This window comes from Mandrillus leucophaeus, unplaced genomic scaffold, assembly GCF_000951045.1.
Source record: "Mandrillus leucophaeus isolate KB7577 unplaced genomic scaffold, Mleu.le_1.0 Scaffold1241, whole genome shotgun sequence".
Classification (NCBI taxonomy): Eukaryota; Metazoa; Chordata; class Mammalia; order Primates; family Cercopithecidae; genus Mandrillus; species Mandrillus leucophaeus.
In genome coordinates, this window is record NW_012100777.1 from 307,563 (window position 1) to 320,808 (window position 13,246).

The window sequence follows — 13,246 nt, forward strand, 5'->3', positions numbered from 1 at the left end:
TTTTTTAAAATCTGCATAATTTGCATTCCTACCAGCAATGCATGGAAGTTAAATTTGTTCTTCCTTCTTGTATTTGCATTAAAAAATCTAGATAGTTTTATAGTATAGTAGGTATGTAATAGTATCTTATTGTGATTTTAATTTACATTTTCCTAATGGCTAATGGTGTTGATCATCTTTTCATGTGCTTATTTGTAATCTGTATCTCTTCTTTGATAAAGTGTCTGTTCAAATCTTTCCTCTATAAATTTCGTTGTCTTATTACTACAGTGATATGGTTTGCATGTTTTGTCTGTTACAAATGTGTGCTAAAATGTGACCTCTAACGTTGAAGATGGGGCCAAGTAGGGGTCATGGGGGCATATCTCTCCTCAGGAATTGCTTGGTGCCCTCGTTTGTAGTAATGAGTGAGTTTTCACTCTATATTCACATGAGATCTTGTCATTTCAAAGAGTGTGGCGCCTCTCCTCTTTCTCTTGCTTCCTCTCTTGCCATGTGACATGCTGATTTCCCTTCATCTTTCGCCATGATTATAAGCTTCCTGAGACCCTCACCAGAGGCACATACTGGTGCCATGCTTCTTGGACAGCCTGCAAAACCATGAGCCAAATAAGACCCTTTTCTTTCTCAGTTATCCTGCTTCAGGTATTCCTTTTATTGCAATGCAAATGTACTAGCACATACAACATTGAGTTGTAGTTTTCTTTTTAAATTCTGTGCATAGGTCTTTTATCAGATATGTATTTGGCAAATATTTTGTCTTTGTGGCTTACCTTTTAATGTTTGTAAAATTGTGTTTTAAAGAACTGCAGTTTTCAATTTTAATTATGTCTTATTTATCGTTTATTTTTCTTTAATGGTTTGTATTCTTGTATAGTCACTATATCTTTGGATAGTCAAAATTCAGGAATATTTTCACCTAGGTTTGCTTTTAGAAGTTTTATAGTCTTACATTTATGTTATGATATGTTTTTAATTAATTTTTGCATGTGGTTTGATGTATGGTTCAAGGTTCATTTATTAATAGAGATGCATACATTTCCCAGCAACATTTTTCAAAAGACTATCATGTACCAGTGAATTATATTGGCAATTTGTCAAAGAGATCAATGGAACATATAGATCCATGTCTATTTCTGGATTCTCTATGTTGTTCCATAAATCTCTATGTGTCCTTTTATTAATGCCACACGGACTTGATAATTATAAACTTGTAAGCCTTAAAATTAAATAGTAAAATACCTTGAATTCTGTTTTCCTTAAAGTTGTTTGTGTAATTCCAAGTTCTTTGACTTTCTCATATAAAACTTATAATTAGCTTGATAACTTTTATGGAAATAAAACAGCCTGATGGAATTTTGAGTGAGAATGCCTTGATTCATACCAGGAGATTTGATATCTTAACTATCTTAGTATATTGTTTTGTAATCTATGATCACTCTGTATCTCTCTTGTTACTTAGATCTTTCTAGATTTCTCACAGAAATGTTTTATTCATATTTGTTTATTTTTTTCAGTGGAAAATAATTTTTATTGAGACCCCACCAGCTGCAAAATCTGTTCCTGGCATTAAGCTCCTTCTTCCTTTGCAATTCAGTCTTTCTTGAGTGGTCTCATGAATGCTTTCTTCTCCTTCATAGTCTGGAAGTGGCAATGGCCAAACTTGGAGGTGGTGTCAATGAACTTAAAGTCAATCTTCTCCAGAGCCTGCCATTTGGTCTGGACCAGCAAGGACTTGCAGAGGATGAGCACTCGCTTCTTGGTTCCCACCACACAGTCTATTAGCATGACAAAGTCATTGGTCACTTCGCCACAGTGGACAAAGCCACCTAGAGGTTGATGCTTTTGTCAGACAGGTCATAGTCAATGGAGGCATTGTTCTTGATCAGTTTGCCATCCGTGATAAGGTAACCCTGGCCGATCTTATAGATCTTCTTGTTGATCTCAGTGCCATGATGGTAGCTTTTCTGGCCAGTGTGTGCCACAGAGAAGGCCACATGGGAAAGATGCCATGCCCTAGTACAGGCCACCTTGCACAAGCCTCGGTGGGTCTTGTGGGGCAGCTTCTTGGTGTGCCAACAACTGGTGACCCCTTTGTAGCCTTTGCCCTTGGTCACCCCAATGACTTCGATCATCTCATCCTGCCCAAACACTTGGATCACAGGTACCTGTTGCTCGAGCCTCTTCTAGGCCCTGTACAGCTTCTCAGCCATGGTGCCTCAGTTCACCTAGATCTCCATCAGGTGGGCCCTCTGGTGCAGAGGAAGTAAGTGTATCTGGGTGTGGGCAATGACACGGATGACTTGGCAGTACTTCTTCATGCTGCTAGAGTCCTTCTACACCTGCTTCTTGCCATCCTCTTTCTGCCATTTCTTGCAGTACTTCTTCTTAGATTTATGCCAGTTCTTGTAGAAACGCCTTTTGCACTCATTGCTGATGTGCTCAGCGAAGATGGTCTTGAAAGTTCAGATGCCTCAAGGGGTTTCCCCATATCCCACAATGCCCACAACCACCATGGGTGGTTGTCTCCACAATGGCCACAGCCTCTACCACCCCTTCATACTCACTTTGGATCCTGGCCTATTGACTTCCCCTCTCGATGTGGGTCATGCCAATCTTTTATCTCAAGAAGGCTGTGAAGGCTGTGTGGACCAGCTTGGAAGGGTCATCCTTAGGGAAGCTCTTCACCTTCTCATGATGCCTGCTGCTGCGCTTTCAAGGCAGGAAGCCGAGGGACCCCTGTCTGGGAGCGGAGAACTTTCTGTGAGACATCACACCATCAAATTCCACTGGAGAAATGTTTTATATTTTTCAGCACATAAGCATTACATTTTGTTAGACTTAATTATGAGTATTTCATATCTCAATATCATTATAAATGGTAGTGTTTTCTTCATTTAAATTTTCAGTTGTTTGTTGATGGAGTATAAAATTTCAATTGACTTTTATATATGGACTTTGCATTCTGTGATGGTGAAAAATTGCTTCTCAGGTATAACAGATTTTTTTGGAAGATTATTTTTTTTTTATAAATAGACAATCATGACATCTGAAAATAAATATAGTTTAATTACTTCTTTTTCAATTTACCTGCCTTTTATTTACTTTCTGTACATGATTGCACTGGCTAGGACCTACAATATTATGTTGAATGCAAGTGGTGAAAGTGAACATCCTTACCTTGTTTCTGATATGATAAAGAATTAAGTCTTTCATCAGGAAGTCTGATGCTAACTGTATATGTTCCAGACATGCCTTTTCTCAGGTTATGAAAATCTCCTTATATTCCTAGTTCGTTGAGAATTTTTGAATAGATGTTAACTTTGTCAAATGCTTTTCCTGCATCTATTGAGATAAATCTTATATAATTTGCATTTTTTTCTTGTTGATATTTTGAATTACATTGATTAATTTTCCCATGTTGAAACAAACTGGTATTCATGTAATAAACCATACTTAGTCATGGTATATTATCCTTCCTATATATTGCTGGATTTGATTTATTAACATATGTTTTTTAGGATTGTTTGTCAAAGTTTGTGAAGGAGCTTGGTCTTTAGTTTTCTCTTCTTGTAATGTCTTTGTCCGACTTGGTGTCTTGGGAATTTGTGACTCATAAAATTATTTGAAAATTTCTCTCTTCTTTTATTTTCTAGAAGAGTATTTGTAGCATTGCTTTTAGTTCTCCTTAAATGTTTATTATATATTGCCACTGAAGACATTTTTAGCCTTGGATTTTCCCTATGCAAGATATTTTAACTGAAAATGGTATTTGTTTACTAATTATCTTTGTTTGGGTTAATCTATTTTTTTCAATAAATTTTGGTAATGTTTGATTTTCAAGAATTGTGGTCCATTTTATGTATGAAATTTATTGACATAGAATTTTTTAAATATTCACTCATGCTTTAAGTCTTGGAAGCATGTGTAGTGATGTCTCCTCTTTTGTTTCTTATATTGGTAATTTGTGCTTTCTTTGTGTTTTATTTTGTCTTCATTAGACCAATTACAGGCATTCTTTTTTTCATCTTGCAGAAATATAATTTCATTTTATTGATTATCCTTATTGTTTATTTTAAATTTTATTGATTTCTCTGTTTTGTTTTTACTTTTATTACTTATTTATTGCTCTAGCTTTTCTTCATTCTACATGCCTTGTGTCTGAAATGTTCTACTTCCCCTAGTTACTTAAGGGGAAATATTAAATCATTTTAGATCTTTGTTCTTTACTAATGTAAGCATTTAATTCTATAAAATTTCCCCCAAGCTCTACCTCAGCTGTGTACCACAAATTTTGATATATTGTGATTCTGTTTTCATTTAATTCAAAGGGTATTTAGCATCTCTTATGCTTTCTCTTTGACCATGGGTTATTTAGAAGTGTGCTGCTAAATATACAAAAATAAAGAGAATCGAATTGACAGGTTTTTATTTCAATACTTTAAAGATATGAATTCACTAATATCAGGTTAACATAGATTCAGACAAAAGTATGCTGTAAATCTTACATTTGTTTCTGTATATGTAATATGTGACTACCATTTGCTCTGTTTGATTTCTATAATTGTGTCACTTCAAAAATGCTGTATAAATGGAATTACATTATATGTAATATTTTGTGGTTGCCTTTTTTCACTAAGCATAATTCCCTTAAGTTTCACTGAGTTCTTGCATGTATCAAAAGCTCATTCCTATTTATTGCTGAGTAGTATTCCATGGTGTAGAAGTAAACAGTTTAACCATTAACCAATTGAAGGACATTTGCACTGGTTCAATTTTTGACAATTGCAAGTAAAGTTACTCTGAACATGCATCTACAGGATTTTGTGTGAACATAAGTATCCATTTTTCTGAGATAAATACCCAAGAGTGCAATTGCTGTGTCATATGGTAATCGTATGAACAGTTTCCTAAGAAACTGCCAAACTGATTTTAGTTTCTGTACTATCTTACAGTACTACCAACAGCGTATCAATTGTCTAGGTGCACTGCATCCTCATCAGAATTTTATGTTGTTACAATTTCTTATATTTTAGCCGTTCTAGTAAGTGTGTTTTAAGTTGCATCTCTTTGTGGCTTTCATTTGTATTTTCTCCAATGACTAATGATTTTGAACATATATTCATATGCTTGTTTGCCATATATATAGCCTCTTACAGGAAAATGTCTCTCCATATATTTTGCCTATTCTCTAACTATATTGTTTACTTTCTGATGTTAAGCTTTAAGAATTCTTTATGTATTCTAGATTCAAGGTTTTTTTTCAGATATGCAGCATGCAGACATTTTTGTGTAATGTGTAGCTCATATTTTCACCCTCTTATAGTGGTTTTTGGAAGAGCAGAAGTCTGTAATTTTAATGAAGTCCAATTCATAAAATTTTCTTGGACATTTTCAGTGTCAAGTCTAAGAATTCCTTGCCTAGCCCTAGATCCTGAAGTTTTTCTCCTACTTTTTCACTAAAAGCTTTATAGTTTTATGATTTACGTTTAAGTTTCTGGTTTATTTTGAGGAAATTTTTGTATAAAGCGAGAGAGTTAAGGGAGGAGCTATATATCTTTTTCCTGTGTATGTTCAATTGTTCCGAGAAAATATGTTGAAAAGACCATTTTTTCCTCTAATGAATTGCTTTGTACCATTGTAAAAAATTAGTGGGGCACATATGTTCATCTCTTTCTAGGTTCCTTGTTCTACTTCATTAATGCCTATGTATATCTCTTGCACAATATCACAGACTTGATTAGTATAGTTATCTAATATCTTGAAATTTTGTATACTCAGCCCTATCAATTTATTTATTTTCAAAGTTGTTTTAGTTATTTTCATTCCATTGATTTTGATTTTTTTTTACTTTTACACTTTTAAAAATTTAAATTTTGTACATATATAGTAAGTGTATGTATTTATGGGGTACATGAGATGTGTTGATATAGGTATGCAATGCATAATAATTGCACCATGAAAAATGGGGTATCTATCCCCTCAAGCATTTATCCTTTGTGTTACAAACAATTGTATAATTTTAGTTTTTGAAAAATATACAATTAAATTATTATTGACTATAGTTACTATGATGTGCTAGCAAATACTAGATTTCATTTGTATTAGTCTGTTTTTACAATGCTGATAAAGACATAACTGAGACTGGGAAATTTGTAAAGTGAAAGAGGTTTAATGGACTCACAGTTCCATATGGCTGGGGAGCCCTCACAATCATGGTGGAAAGGTGAAAAGCACATCTTACATAATGGCAGACAAGAGATAAAATGAGAGCCAAGCAAAAAAGAATACCCCTTATAAGACCATCAGATCCCCTGACACTTATTCACTACCACGAGAGCGGTATGGAGATAACTGCCCTAATGATTCAATTATCTCCCACCGGGTCCCTCCCACAACATGTGGAAATTATGGGAGCTGCAATTCAAGATGAGATTTTGGTGGAGACACAGCCATACCATATCATCGTTTGTTCGTTCTATTATTTTTGTACCCATTAACCATCTCCATCTTCCCCCCATCCTCCCATTACTCTTCTCAGTATTTGGCAACCATATTTCTACTCTCTACCACCATGAATTCAATTGTTTTGATTTTTATATCTGACAAACAAGTGAGAACATGGGATGCTTGTATTTCTTTGCATGGCTTATTTTACATAACATAATGGCCTCCAGTTCCATCCATGTTTTTACCAATGAGAGGATCTTATTATTTTTTATAGCTGAATAGTACTCCATTTTGTATATGTACCACATTTTCTGTATCCATTCTTCTGTTTGATGAACCCTTAGGTTTCTTTCAAATCCTAGATAGTGTAGACAGTGCTGCAACAAACATGGGAGTGCAAATATCTCTTTGATATACTGATTTCTTTCCATTTGATATACACCCTGCAGTAGGATTGATGTATCATATGGTAGCTCTATTTTTAGTATTTTGAGGAACCTCCATACTGTTCTGTATTGTGACTGTACTAATTTACAATAGCACCGACAATATACAAGGGCTCCATTTTCTCCATATCCTCACCAGCATTTGTTATTGCCTGTCTTTTAAATATAAGCCTTTTTAACTGGGGATAGATGGCATTGCATTGTAATATCCATTTGCATTTCTCTGATGATCAATGATGTTGAGCACCATTTAATATAGCTGTCATTTTTATGTCTTCTTTCTTTTAAAAATTTATTTATATTTATATATTTTTAATTTTTGTAAGTACATAGCAGCTGTACATATTTATGGAGTACATGAGATGTTTTGATAAAGGCATGCAATGTGAAATAAGCACATTAGGGAGAATGGGGTATCCATCCTCTCAAACATTTATCCTTTGTGTTACACACAATCCAATTATACTCTAAGTTATTTTTAAAAGTAATATTAAGTTATTGATTTTTGTCACCCTATTGTGCTATCAAATAGTAGGTCTTATTCATTCTTTCTATTTTTGTACCCATTAACCATCCCCACATCCTTTCCCACTGTTCCACTATACTTCTTAGGTTCTGCTAACCATCTTTGTACTCGCTATATCCATGAATTCAATTGTTTTGATTTTTAGATCCCACAAGTGAATGAAAACATACAATGTTTGTCTTTCTGTGCCTGGCTTATTTCACTTAACACAATGATCTCCAATTCCATACATATTGTTGAAAATGACTGTATCTAATTCTCTTTTATAACTAAATAGTATTTTATTGTGTATATGTACCACATTTTCTTTATCTGTTGATGGACACTTGGTTTACATCAAATCTAAGCTATTGTAAACAGGGCTGCAATAGAGATAGGAGTGCACATATCTTACCAATATACTGATTTCCTTTTTGAGGGGTTATGTACCCAGCAGTGGGTTTGCTGGATCATATGGTACTTTAATTTTTAGTTTTTTTGAAGAACCTCCAAACTGTTTTTCATAGCGGTTGTACTAACTTACATTACCACCAACAGTGCACAAGGGTTCCTTTTTCTCAACATCTGTGCAAGCATTTGTTATTACCTGTCTTCTGGATACAAGCCATTTTAACTGGGGTGACATTATATCTCATTGTAATTTTGACTTGCATTGCCCTGATGATCAGTGATGTTGAACAACTTTTCACATGCCTGTTTGCCTTTTGTATGCCTTCTTTTGAGAAATGTCTATTCAAATCTTTGGCTCATTTTCTGGTTGAATTATTAGGTTTTTTTCTATAGAGTTTTTGGAGCTCCTTATATATCCTGGCTATTAACCTCCCGTCAGATGGGGAGCTTGCAAATATTTTTTTTTTTACCATTCTAGGGGTTTTCTCTTCACTTTGCTGTTTGTTTCCTTTGCTGTGCAGAAGCTTTATAACTTGACATAATCCCATTTGTCTACTTTTGCTTTGATTGCCTGTGCTTATGGAATATTACTCAAGAAATTGTTGCCCAGAGCAACATTGTGGAGAGTTTTCCCACTGTTTTCTTGTAGTAGTTTCATAATATGAGGTCTTAGATTTAAGTCTTTTATCCATTTTGATGTGATTTTTGTATATGCTGAGAAATACTGGTCTAGTTTCATTCTTCCATATATGGATATCTCATGCTTCCAGCACTATTTATTGAAGAGGCTATCTTTTCCCTAGTGTACGTTCTTGGCATTTTGCCTAAACTAAGTTAACGGTAGGTTTGTGCATTTTTTATGGGTTCTCTAATTTGTCCTATTGCTCTGTGTGTCTGTTTTTATGCCAGTACCATACTCTTTTGGTTACTATAGCTCTATAGTATAATTTGAAGTCAGGTAATGAAATTCCTCCAGATTTTTTTCTTTTTTATTAGAATAAGTTTGCCTATTCTATGTCTCTTGTAGTTCCATATGAATTTTAGGATAGTTATCTCTATATTTGTGAAGAATATCATTGGTATTTTGATAGAAATTGCTTTGAATCTGTAGATTCCTTTGGGTTATATGGACATTTTCACAGTATTGATTCTTGCAATCCATGAACTTGGGATATTTTTCCATTTTTTTGGTGTTCCCTTAAATTTCTTTTGTCAGTGTTTTATAGATTTTATTATATAAATCTTTCACTTCTTTGGTTAATTCCTAGGTATTTAATTGTATGTTTGGCTATTGTAATGGAATTACATTTTTGAATTCTTTTTCACATTATTCTCTGTTGACATATAGAAATGCTACAATTTTTGTATATCAATTTTGTATCCTGCAACTTTACTGAATTTGTTATTAGTTCTAATAGATTCCTTATGTAGTCTTCAGCTTTTTTCAAATATAAGATTATACCACCTGTAAGCAAAAATAATTTGACTTTCTTATTGTGAATTTGGATGCCATTTATATCTTTCTGTTGTACAATTGCTGTAGCTAAGCGTGCTGGTACTATGTTGAATAACAGTGGTGATAGTGGACATCCTTGTCGAGTTCAAGGTCTTAGAGAAAAGGCTTTCAGCTTTTCCCCATTCAGGGTGATACTAGCTGTGGGTCTGCCATATATGGCTTTTATTATGTTGTGGTATGTTCCTTCCATCCACAGTTTTTTAAGGGTTTTTACCATGAAGCGATATTGAATTTTATCAATTATTTTTCAGCATCAAGTGAAGTTTTCATATGGATCTTATCCTTTATTATGTTGATGTGATATATCATATTGAATGATTTGCATATGCTGAACCATCTGTGCATCCAAGAGATAAATCCCCCTTGGTCATGATGGATGATCTTTTGAATGTATTGTTGTATTGTTGAATTCAGTTTGCTGAATTTGTTTGCTAGTATTTTGTTGAGGATTTATGCACCAATATTCATCAGGTATATTGACCTGCAGCTTTCTTTTTAATGTGACTTTGTCTGGTTTGAGTATGAGGGTAATACGGGTCTCATAGCATGAGTTTGGAAGTATTTCCTCCTCTATTTTTCAGAGTAGTTTGAGTAGGATTGATATTTGTTCTTCTTTAGAAGTTTAGTAGAATTCAGCAGTGAAGCCATCAAGCCCCAGGCATTTTTTTACTGGAAGACTTTTTATTAAGGCTTCAATCTCATTACTTGTTATTGGTCTGTTCAGGTTTTAAATTTCTTCCTGGTTCAATCATGGTAGGTTGTATGTGTCTAGTAATTTGTCCATTTCTTCTAGATTTTCCAATTCATTGGCATATAGTTGCTCATAGTAGCCAATGATGAGCGTTTGTATTTCTGTGGTATCAATTGTTGTGTCTCTTTAATTTCTGATTTCATTTATTTGGATCTTCTCTCTCTTTTCTTCATTAGTCTGGCTAAAGGCTTCCCAGTTTTGTTTATCTTTTCAAAAAACAGCTCTTTGTTTCATTGATCTTTTATATTATTTTCTTTGTTTCAATTTTGTTTATTTCTTCCCTGATCTTTATTATGTCTTTTATTCTACTAATTTTGGGTTTGCTTTGCTCTTGCTCTACTAGTTCTTTAATGTGCAATGTTAGATTGTTTATTTTGATATAGACACTTTTAGTTATAGCCTTTACTTTTAGTACAGCTTTTGCTGAATTTTATAGGTTTTGGCATGTTGTGTTTTCATTAAAATTTATTTCAAGACATGATTCAATTTTATTCTTCATTTATTTACGCACTCACTATTATTCAGGGGCATATTGTTTAATTTCCATGTATTTGAATAGTTTCACAAATTCCCCTTGTACTTAATTTCCAGTTTTATTCCAGTGTAGTCAGAGAAGATGCCTGGTATTATTTCAATTTATCTGAACAGTTTACAGCTTGTTTGTTACCTTACATATGGTCTATCCTTGAGAATGATCCATGTATTGAGGAAAAGAATGTGTATTCTGCAGTTGTTGAATGAAATGTTCTGTACATATGTATGAGATCCATTTGGTCTGTAGTATAGATTAAGTCCAAGGTTTTATTGTTGATTTTCTGTCTGGAAGATCTGTCCAATGCTGAAAATGGGGTGTTGAAGTCTCCAGCTATTATTGTTTTGGGGCCTGTCTCTCTCTTTAGCTCTAATAATATTTGCTTTAGATATCTGGGTGCTCCAGTGTTGGGTGCATATATATTTAAAATTGTTCTATCCTCTTGCTGAATTGATCCCTTTGTTATTATATTTACCTTTTTTGTCTCTTATACTTTTTGTCTTGACGTCTATTTTGTCTGACGTAAGTATAGCTATTCCAGGTTTTTCTTTTTTGGTTTGCATTGGCATGTAATATCTTTTTCCATCCCCTTATTTTCAGTCTATGTGTGTTTTTATAGGTGATGTGTATTTCTTGTAGACAACAAGCCAGTGGGTCTTATTTTTTTAATCCATTCAGCCAGTCTATGTCTTTTGATTGGAGAGTTTAGTTCATTGACTATTAGCTATTGTACACAGTGCTGCAACAAACATAGGAGTGCAGGTATCTCTTTGATATACTGATTTCCCTTTTTTTTTTTTTATTGGTATATACCCAGCAGTGGGATTGCTGGGCCATATGGTAGCTCAATTTTTGGTTTCTGAGGAAACTCCAAACTGTTCCCAGTAGTGGTTGTACTAATTTACACTCCCATCAACAGTGTACAAAAGTTCCCTTTTCTCCACATCCTCATCAGCATTTGTTATTGCCTGTCTTTTTTATATAAGTCATTTTTACTGGAGTTACATGATATCTCATTGTAATTTTGATTTGCATTTTTCTGATAAGCAATGATGTTGACCACTGCTATTTGTATGTCTTCTTTTGAGAAATGTCTATTTAAATATTTTGCCCATTTTTGATTGGCTTATTAGATATTTTTTCCTATAGAGTTGTTTGAGCTTCTTATATTCTGGTTATTAACCTTTTGTCAGAGGGGTAGTTTGCAAATATTTTCTCCATTCTATGGGTTATGTCTTCAGTTTGTTGATTGTATCTTTTCCTGTGCAGAAGCTCTTTAACTTAATGTGATCCCATTTGTCCATGTTTGCTTTCTTTGCCGGTGCTTGTAAGGTATTGCTAAAGAAGCCTTCACCCATACCAATGGCCTGAAAATTTTCCCCAATCTTTTTTTCTAGTAATTTCATAAGTGGAGCCTTTATATTTAAGTCTTCAATGTATTTTAATTTGATTTTTGTATATGGTGAGAGATATGAGTCATTTCATTCTTTTGCATATGGCTGTCCAGTTTTCCCAACACCATTTATTGAAGAGAATTTTCCCCAGTGTATGTTCTTGGCACCTTTGTAAAAAATGAGTTTGCTGTAGGTATATGAGTTTGTTTCTGTGTTCTGTATTCTGTTCCATTGGTCTACATGTCTGCTTTTATGCCAGTACTATGCCCTTTTGCTTACTATAGCTCTGTAGTATAATTTGGAGTCAGGTAATGTGATTCTTTCAGTTTTGCTCTTTTTGCTTAGGATAGCTTTGGGTATTCTGAGTCTTTTGTGATTCCATATGAATTTTAGAATGTTTTTTCTATTTCTGTGAAGAATGTCGTTGGTATTTTTATAGGGATTGCATTAAATTTGTAGAATATTTTGGGTAGTATGGACATTATAACAATATTGATTCTTCTAATATAAGAACATGAAATATTTTTCAATTTTTCTAGTGTCCTCTTCAATTTCCTTCATCAGTGTTTTATATGCCTATGTTTTAACAGGAGTTTTTTTTTTTTTTTTCTTACTCAATTGTTCAAGTTCCTTATAGATTCTGGACATCGGACCTTTGTAGATACTATATTCATAGTTTATGAATATTTTCTCCCATTCTGTAGGTTGTCTGTTAACTCTATTGACAGTTTCTTTTGCTGTATAGAAGGTCATCAGTTTAATGAGGTCCCAATTATCAATTGTTTGTTTTTGTTGTAATTGCTTTTGAGGACTTAGTCATAAATTCTTCCCCAAGGTCAATGTTCAGAATGATGTTTCCTAGGTTTTCTTCTAGGATTCTTATAGTTTGAGGTCTTACCTTTAAATCTTAAATCCATCTTGAGTTAATTTTTGAATATGGTACAAAGTAGGAATCCAGTTTTATTTTTCTGCACATAGCTAGCCAGCTATCCCAGTACCATTTGTTGAATAGGGAATCCTTTCCCCATTGCTTATTGTTGTCTACTCGTTGAAGATCAGATGGCTGTAGGTGTGTAGCTTTATTTATGGGGTCTATATTCCATCCCACTTGTCTATGTGTCTGGTTTTGTACCTATATCATGCTGTTTTGGTTACTGTAATCTTATACTCTATTTTGAAATCAGATAAAGTGATGCTACCAGCTCTGTTCTTTTTGCTTAGGATTGCTTTGCCTATTCAAG

The 13,246-nt window shown here is 33.9% G+C and overlaps 1 pseudogene; it reads right to left on the minus strand.

Annotated features, from left to right (window-relative positions):
- Positions 1-1,569: 1,569 nt before the first annotated feature.
- On the minus strand, positions 1,570-2,772 carry LOC105533327 (annotated as a pseudogene).
- Between the last annotated feature and the right edge of the window lie 10,474 nt (positions 2,773-13,246).